This window comes from Carya illinoinensis, chromosome 8 (genome assembly GCF_018687715.1).
Source record: "Carya illinoinensis cultivar Pawnee chromosome 8, C.illinoinensisPawnee_v1, whole genome shotgun sequence".
NCBI lineage: Eukaryota > Viridiplantae > Streptophyta > Magnoliopsida > Fagales > Juglandaceae > Carya > Carya illinoinensis.
Genome location: NC_056759.1, coordinates 32456589 through 32465894, shown reverse-complemented (window position 1 = coordinate 32465894; position 9306 = coordinate 32456589).

Here is a 9306-nt window from a genome sequence, read left to right as displayed (position 1 = left end):
GGATGATGAGAGGATGATAAGAATTAGAATGATGAGTAGCATTAATACTAAATGTTCTAATATTAGTATACAATACGTACGTATTTGTCTCATATATATGTTTGTTGCGTGAATTAAAATTTGATAGCATAACCCACAACTATTCCTAATAAAATCACTCCTACAGCTTGCCCTCCACGGGGGAAATTAAGGACCCTTCATACACGTTTCTAAAACAAACCTTGTAAAATATTTTTGTATATATTTATATATGTTGCTTGCTTAGAAAGATAAGTCTCATCAATATTTTGTATTAAAATATAAGCTGCCTAAATGAGAATCAATGCATAGATTGAGAACTTGAAGTAACCATATAAGGAAAAAAAAAAAAAAAACGATAAATTGGACATGTGGGTTTGGTTAAGTACCAAGTTTGGTTCGATTCGATATCGGTTTTATATTTTATTTTTTAAACTGATTAAAATCGAATAAATTTCGATTTTCCTTCTTCTAACACTGAATCGAACCAGACCGGTTCATATATATATTTTAATTTTTTATATTATATAAATGATTTTTATATGGTTTTTTTATATTATATATAATATATATATAATTATATAAAATAACTTTGTATTATATGATAAATTACTAATTAATATAATATTAAATTTTAAAATCCTATATCATTATAGTCTATTGTATTAATAGTTATACTAATACTATATCACTATATTATTATATACTATAATAATTATATTATATATACTATTTAAAAAAAGTGAAAAAACTAGACCGAGCGAGACCGAAATTGGTACAACTTGAAGTACAGGTTTATGAGTGTAACTAGTGTGATATCTGTTCTTTATGTCTCAAAATCAGTATATACAGGTTCGGTTCTAAGATATGTCTAAAACTAGACCCATTACACCCTTGCATATATCAAACAAGCTGTCCATCATAGAGTTTTAACTTTGAGTACTACATATCATGTGATGAAGTTTTGTGTATATAACTTTTTTTAAGGGAAATTGTCATTATTCATTCATTAAAGAAACTTATATTGATGACCGGATACATTCTGTGATGTCCTCATATCAAACATGACATCATAAACAAAAATAATGCATTTGGGTCTCCACCGGTACAGTATTTCCTTTTGTGACTGGTTTGGTGGTCTTCACTATTATTGATACTCTCTATAAACAAATGTCCAAGAGACAACAATCTGGCCAAAGAGAGACTCAGCCTCACCCTCCATAGAAAGAGATGACTCAACCTCTACAGACAAACTCTGAGAGACGAACTCTTTTTTTACTTTAATTAACAATAAGGAAACAAAAAAGGAAAGCAGTAAGATATATGCAAAAAAGGACGTATTACAGTTTGGATCAAATCTGGTAGATTTCGGAATCTGTGACATCCCAAGGAGGCAATGCACTTGTCTATTTTCAACCACAAATGTTAGATTTGAAAGGTATGGTGGTGGTGAGTCTAGTGATCTGATGCGTGTGTAGAGAAGAGCTGCCGAAAGGGGTGGCGCATGAGGACCACTAGTAGATGTACATAGACGGAGCGTGAGAACCACAAATGGTGATTTTTTCAAAACCACCACTTTTCTCCGAATAATTTTCAACCTGTGAATCTACTTGTGCCATGTGTGTCTCTCGAGAGTTGTCAGAAACCTATAGATCTGTCGGAAACCAATAGATCTATCTTTTTCAGTCTTGAAGAAAGCAAAATAAAACTAAGTAAAAGAAACCTCGATAAACAAGATGGGTGAATGGAGGAAGGAGTGAAGGAGAGGAAGGAGGAGGAGGAAGCCAAGGCTTGCTCTCCCTCCAACGAAAATCAAATCTAGAGCCTTTGAGTTTTTACAAGAGAGAGAGAGGGAGAAGGAGTCGCATTCTCTCCATGCTTTGTATATAAATCTAGTATACACATAGACAAGTATACACGACAAATTATTTGAGAATTGCAACACCTGTTGCTCCTTCACAGAAATATAAAAAAGAAAAAAGTTTGTACTACTTCTTGGACACATTATGTTATTACATTTTGTTGGTTTGACACAACAGTGTTTTATAACTATAGTATACACGCGGGCCAGTATACACAACAGATTATTTGGGTATTGGAGCGACTACTCCTCCATTGCCGGTAGTGTCGACGTGAAACACTGATGCTGTTTTCTAATCTTTTATTGTCATTCTTACTAAGCATTGTTTCATTATGTCCAACCATCTCAATTGCATCTCTCAGATTAGGATGATTATCAAGATAAGTATAAATGGTGGTGATTAGCAAGAATGTTTTGGTGGAAATGATTGTATTTGGACACAATTATTGGAGTATGTTTTGGTGAAAATTATTGGAGTGCGATTTTGGTGGAAATTATTGGAGTATGTGGTGGTGTTTTGGTCCATTAAGTTATTGTAATGTAATATTCAAACTTGTAAAGCTACTTCTTGCAATAGGCTTAGTGCAATTTCCTATAATGCATTTTTGCATTAATGGAATTAGTGCAATATCTTGTTATGCACAATTTTGTGATGGAATGCATTTACAAGGTATCCCATAAAAAATAAAGTTGAAATTAAGAAACTGCCTCTCGTTCCGCAACAATCCAGAAGAAAAAAAAAAAGAAATTACTAAGAACTAAGAAATAAAACAGGGAACCAAACAAGAAAATGCTAGTACGTAAAGTAAAAAAAAAGAAAAAGACCAGCCGAAAGCAAAAAAATAAAACCAAGAACTAACTACTGAGAACAAAAAAAAGAAGTGGAAATTAATGAAAGAAGCCGTCCAGGTCTAAACGAAATGAAAGCTACTCCTTCAAGAAATAAAAACTCTACTCATGTGTCCGTCTAACACGAAAAGGAAAAGAAATAATATTCAAACCAGCTGCTGCGCCTACCTCCTAAACGAAAGTAAGAAAATGAGTAAAAACAAAAACTGCCGCCTCCAGCTACAAGAAAAAGAAAGAAATGAAAAAGACTCAGCCCAAAACTAAGAACAAGTCAAATGAATCCGATTCAACTAAACGAAAAACATAAAAAAAAAAAAAAAGGAAGAAGAACTCTTGTTCTGCAAACGCCAAAGGAAAAAAAACAGTAAGTAGAAAAATGAAAGAAAGTCTGTCTTGCATCTAAACCACCAACTAAAAGGAAAATAAATTCAAGCTGCCTAGTTCATGAGGTCTCAAAGTAAAAGCAATACAATAAATGAAAACCAGCCGACCTTGAGGTCTAGTGTCTGCAGCTCTAGCGTAAACGAAAAGAACAAAAAGAACAAGAAGAAAAACTAAAACTACCCTCCGTCCGAAAACTAACAACTCAAAAACTAAGCTACTGAACTGTATGAAAATGAAAGAAAGTAATAAACTCCAAGCTAAGCTACTGCTATAGCCGAACGAAAAAACAAAAGAAACAGCAAGAAGATAAATTGCAGCCTAGTGTCTGAAAAACAAAAGAAAGAAAATAACAATCCAAGCTAAGCTACTGCCTATCAAAGCAAGAATACCCCAAAAACTGAGCTACCGAACTCCAGGAAATGAAAACCTCCAGCCGAATAAAAACAAGTTGAAAAGTAAAGAGCCCATCTGTCTTCCCATGTGATCTCCTGCAGCTGCATGTTCAAACATCCGGAAAGAAGAATAATTCTATTGTTGTCCGAGTGTATTTGTTGCTGCACTTTCAGCTACTCGAAAAAAACAATTCTGCTGTTGCTGTACTGCGTGTGTGAGCTGGTGTGAGTGGTTGCTCTTTTTTCTGCAACGTGCTGTGTTCCTGCATGTGTGAATCCGAATGCTCTGCTGGTCTGCATGTGTATTGCATGCTGGTCTGCATGTGTGAGCTGGTCCCATGTTTTCTGCATGTGTGCATTTCGAATGAGTGTTGTCTGAAGGCTGCTGTCTTTGCACTTTTCTGCATGTGTGAGTCTACTGTAACGTGCTGCCCGAGTGGGTTTGTTGCTGCATGTGTAAGTTCTCTTCTCCTGCTGTAGCAGCTTGTGTGAGCTTGTGTGAGTGGCTGCTGTCCATGTGGTGCCCGAGTGAGTGGTTGCTGTCCGAATGATCTTCTTTCTGCATGTGTGAGTTGGTGTGATCCGAATGATGTTGCATTTGATCTCTTTTAGATGAGATTCCATAAAACCATAATCCATTTCTCTATTTTCTCATAGGTCCCATTCTTTCTTTCCTTCCATAAATGCCCTACAATATATAAATGAAATGATATTATAGTTTAAGTATTTCAAGGGCAAATATGAGACTTTGATGTGCAAAAATATTGGCATCAATTAATTTGACATTCAATATTAGAATTTGATGCATAATTAAGTGTTCAATCCTTATTTGATAAAATAAATCACTCATTTAAACAACTTAATTATGCAATTCTAACCCTTTATCACCCTACGGCAAACTGAACCTTTAAATTAGAGCCATAATGTTCATAGCTTGAGAGATGGTGCAAAAAATAGAATAATTCTTCGTTCCAACAATTTAAAATGTGGATGAAATAAAATATTGTAAGAACATAATGATTTAGGAAGAAACAATTGAAACCCATTCAAGGAGCCTAGGAAATCCTAGTAAACAAACAAAAAATCAAGATCAAATTCTAGAATTAAAATAAAAACATAATTATAAGGAACAAAGGAACCAAAAACTATAAACTTGGAACAATTTAAACACATTTTTAACATCCAGGCCCAAGCCAATGAACTATAATTTCTTTTCGATCAATATTTATAGGAAGCCTATTTGAGATCTATTGGGTAATTTTAATAGACCATAGGCCCAAAATCTTATTATGATGAAATATGAATTTTTACTGGGTTTGATAATTAGGTTAAAGCCATTTAATATTTTATGGGTCAAGTGGAATATGTTTGCTTGGTAATTAGCCCCAAAAACTTATAGGGTGACTCACTCAAAAATGAGTAGTAGTAATGTTATCCCAAGTGCAGGAGGATGTCATGTAATAATTAGGAATAAATTCCTAGATCATCTCCTCAGGGAAAGTTGCTTAAAATTAAACTCGTTGAAAAATGTGAAAAACTTCACAAAGAGAAAACAAGAGGATGATATGTGCAATGGATGGAAAAGGGTACTAGTCATGGACTAGATTCATGTCTTTAGATTTTGATTGTCGGATTGGAATGTAAAGGACTAATAGATTAAACGTAGAAATTAATAAAACTAAATTAAGCATTAAACTAAATTAGAAAGTAATTGACAAAACATGAACTGAAAATTGAAAATGCCCAAACCAAGATTCTAGAATTCATCTTTGTATTTAAATCACAAAGTCTCAAAATAACACATAACAATTGTAATCACTATTAAATGAAAACTTAAAGAAGTGAGAAAAAATAAATAACACGAAATAATTAAACAGCAAATAAATTACCCAAACTTCTAAGCCAAAAAAATCTCAAAAGTATTCCATAAACTTTAAACTGAAGTTAAATAAAAATAGAGAACGAAAAGTTTAGACGAAAACTCCCCTTCACCATTCAATTGAAATTCAAAACAAAAAGGAAACAACTTCTCACATATGATGTTTCAGAAAAATTAAAAACAAAAACAAAAGCTTTCAACCAAACCTTTCTTGCAATAAATTAAGGTAACACACTTAATGAGAACTTCTAAAACAATTCTTTTTGTTTCATGAAACGAACTAGCACACTTGATAGAAATTAAGGTATTACACTTAATGAAATAAAATTCTAGAACAATTCTTAATATACTTAATAAAAATTCTAAAACAACAAAGCATTGAAGTTAAAAGGAAAAACAAAATTGTTGTACACAAGAAGGAGCCAATTCTTTCAAGAACATAACAAAGAAATAACAAAGAAGCAAGTTGTAGTTGTGTCCTCTTTGGTTCGAACTACATCCCCTTTTATAGCCGAACAACTTGGCTAGTTGCCTCTTACATTCATACTTCATTTGCATTCACACTCAATAGCCGCCTCTTGAAGAATCATTTTATTCAATCAATCTTTTCCTCAATTCAAACCAAGCACGGATCCACGTTCCCCTTTCTCTCATCCGTTGCTTTATATGAGTCAAGCTCTCTTTCCCTTTTCTTTATTCAAGCTTCAATGAATTTCTACTTTTAATCCCCTTCAATCACGGCATGATTTTTCTCTTCCAGCCCACACATCTTCACGCCTAACTTTATTGAAAATTCATACACGGCACTCTACTCATCCACTCCCCTATCTTTTTACTCCATCGTTCAGCCACATATATGTATATATATGTATATATATATATGTATATATAAAGAGCTGCCTCAATTCGGTACTGCCCTTCCTCCAAGTCAAGTAATGCACACTTCACTTTAGGAATAATTCCAGCCGACTTCTCTTATCTCTTCTCTTCAATTTGTTTTTCAATTCAAACCAAGCAACCAAGTCCAACACGGTATGTATACAGAAAATTCAGCACATCATTCACACGTCTCTCTCTATTTCCTTCCATTCAAAAAGAAAATGAACTGCAGAAAAATAAGATTCCTCCACCGAGCAATTCCTTTCCACGTACATTAATCAGCTGACTTCTTAAATCACCACCGACTTATTCCTTTTGACAAATGACCAATTCACTCCTTAATTCCATCCCCCTTTACGTAATACATGACCACAGACTACACATTTCAGCCAGCACCGACTCACCTATTAAGACTTCTCACTCAAACCAAGTTAAACACGGCAGTGCATGCACTCTCTTCCCCTTCTATAGACTTCCACGTAACCTGCCCTCTAACTCTCCAACCGACTTCACACAGCACCAACTTTCAGTTCCAGCACATCATGCACCCACCATAACTCTCTCTATGTCCATCTCTGGAAAATTACAGCCGACCTCCTTTCTTTAATCAATTAAGCACATACTCTCCTCACTCCCTTCCTTCTTTCTCTCACCGACTTCTCTCAACTCCAACCACGTACATCTCTATTCTCTCCCTCTCTACTCATGACCAACTCTAATCCCCAATCGACTCACACTTGGTTGAAAACTCTGCACCGACCAGCCACACACACACACACACACACACATATATATATATAGATGGTTGAATTCAAGTTGGTGCTGCCAAACTCCTTCCTTCAAGTCAAGCATAGCATGGCATGCTCTTCCATATTTATTTATTTATTTATTTTTCTTTTCAACATGCCTCTTCTTGGTTTCAGCCTCCTTTTTGGACTTGGGTTGAGTTGGTGGGATGAAGTGCATACGTCACTCTTCAATCTAGAGGTGGTCATCAATTCAATATGTCTTTCCATGCCATGTGTATAGGACCTACAAGCCAAAATTCATTGTTTTGAGTCATGCATGAGTTAATGACTTCCAATCTATTAAAAAAATTTAACATATGGATCACACACAAAATTTATCTCATACCAAGCTTTCTAAATAAAATATGCATATGAATAAACATTATCCAATTAAATCTCAAGTTATAAAATTAAGAACAAATTCATGCTATTAATCAATTTAAATTACAACTTGTATTTATTCTTATTAACCATTTTCCCATTTAAAACCAATAATAATGTCATGATGAATTTAAAATACATTGGTTTTAAATAGCTAAAATATGCAATATCTCAGCTCAATCATAGGGCGAGTTGGGTTATTTTAGAATTTGAGATTAGGCACATGGAAAATTTATTTAATACTAGGCCCATTAGTAATTTATTTAATACTTGACCCATGAAAATATGAACAAACCAAAGAGATTATTTGGACTGCTCTAACTAGCCTTGTTAAGACCATTCACTAACCAAGATGTGGGACCCCTAACATTTTGGAAATGGACCCAAAATTCAAAGCTCATGAGCTAAAGCCCAAAAACACTGCGTGACTTGCGCATAACTGCATGCATGTTGATTTCTTTCTTTTCTTTCCTTAAGGTTTCTAGCTCTGTGCATATATATAGATAAAGATCACACTTCACAGTAGTTTCTTCCTTACAACCTTAGCCCCCTCCAGTGAAGACACAACTACCCATTTCTCTATAACCCTAAGTCATACATGCCTCTTTCCACTCGGATTATAATTTAGGGTCCTCTTCCTATTAAATTTCCTAACCGCTACCAATTGCTATAACCACGTAGCATGCATGCCGTTTTTGTTTCGCTGCCCTAGGGTATTTAGTACTGCATATATATACATCACACATATGTGTAGTTGCACAAGCTTGTTCGCCATGAACCTCCTGTATGCGAAGTCTGGCAGCCTCCATAAAGACCCAGGCCATTGCACAATGAAACTAGTACCTAGTCTCCACATCTCAGCCATCAACCACCACAAAATAAGCCCCAAGTCCCCCTCTCCCTCTCCCTCTAATCCCATGCATCAGTTCTTGATCTCTCTCACAAGACCCTCTATCACAACAACACCGAGCCCCATAGATGGGTTCCTTCCCGTCTCCATGCCTACAGCCCTTTGTCTCTCACCTCTCAGGTGTAAATCACTAGGCCTCACTGTCCCTCAAGTGAGAATGACTCAAACCCAACCGAAATCAAGAACCACCATAGAGTAGCCCAGCCACCTGTGCGGTATCACAAACAAGTTGCTGTCGACGACTATTCTTTATGCTATTTTGTGGTTTTTTGTTGTTTTGGACTTTAAATATGGGTGCTTATGACTGTGGTCAACAACTACATGCTACTGTAGGTGTGTGTAGCAAAAACTAGATTAGGAAATACTAGAGTAAAAATTAGAGTCGGGATGCTGCTATAGGGACTGCACTTGTTCTGTTAAGACTGCCACATGTTTGTCAAAACTATATGCTGTTGTTGGGACTGCATATATTGGAGTCTGTTGATCATTTTGGGCCATTATATGTTGGTGGAATTCCTTTTCTTTTTTTTTTTTTTTTTTTTTTTGTATACTATCTAGGCTCGTCTATATGCTGAGGTTATTTGGTGTGATCATGTGGTTTTTGGATGCATACAAAATGAGTGTGCATCAAAAACTATTTCTCTAGTTGACTACATATGGGATTGTGAATGTGCATAATAATGTTTTTGTTAACATCTACAAAAACTATCAACTAGAGATGCTAATTTTATAAATTGTTGGATCCAATTGATGGAAATTAATATGATTGTTGGAGGATATTGTAGATTATGAAAATAAAAATAAAAAGTAATTAAAAAATAAAAAATAAATAAAGAAATATAGATAATAAAAAATAATAATATTTTATTTTTGTAGAGAATGTGATAGCTAATTCAATGTAGACTTTAAGTTTTGAGTTATTAACTAAAGGTAAAAAAGTTATATATTAGTCAAATTTTGAAAAT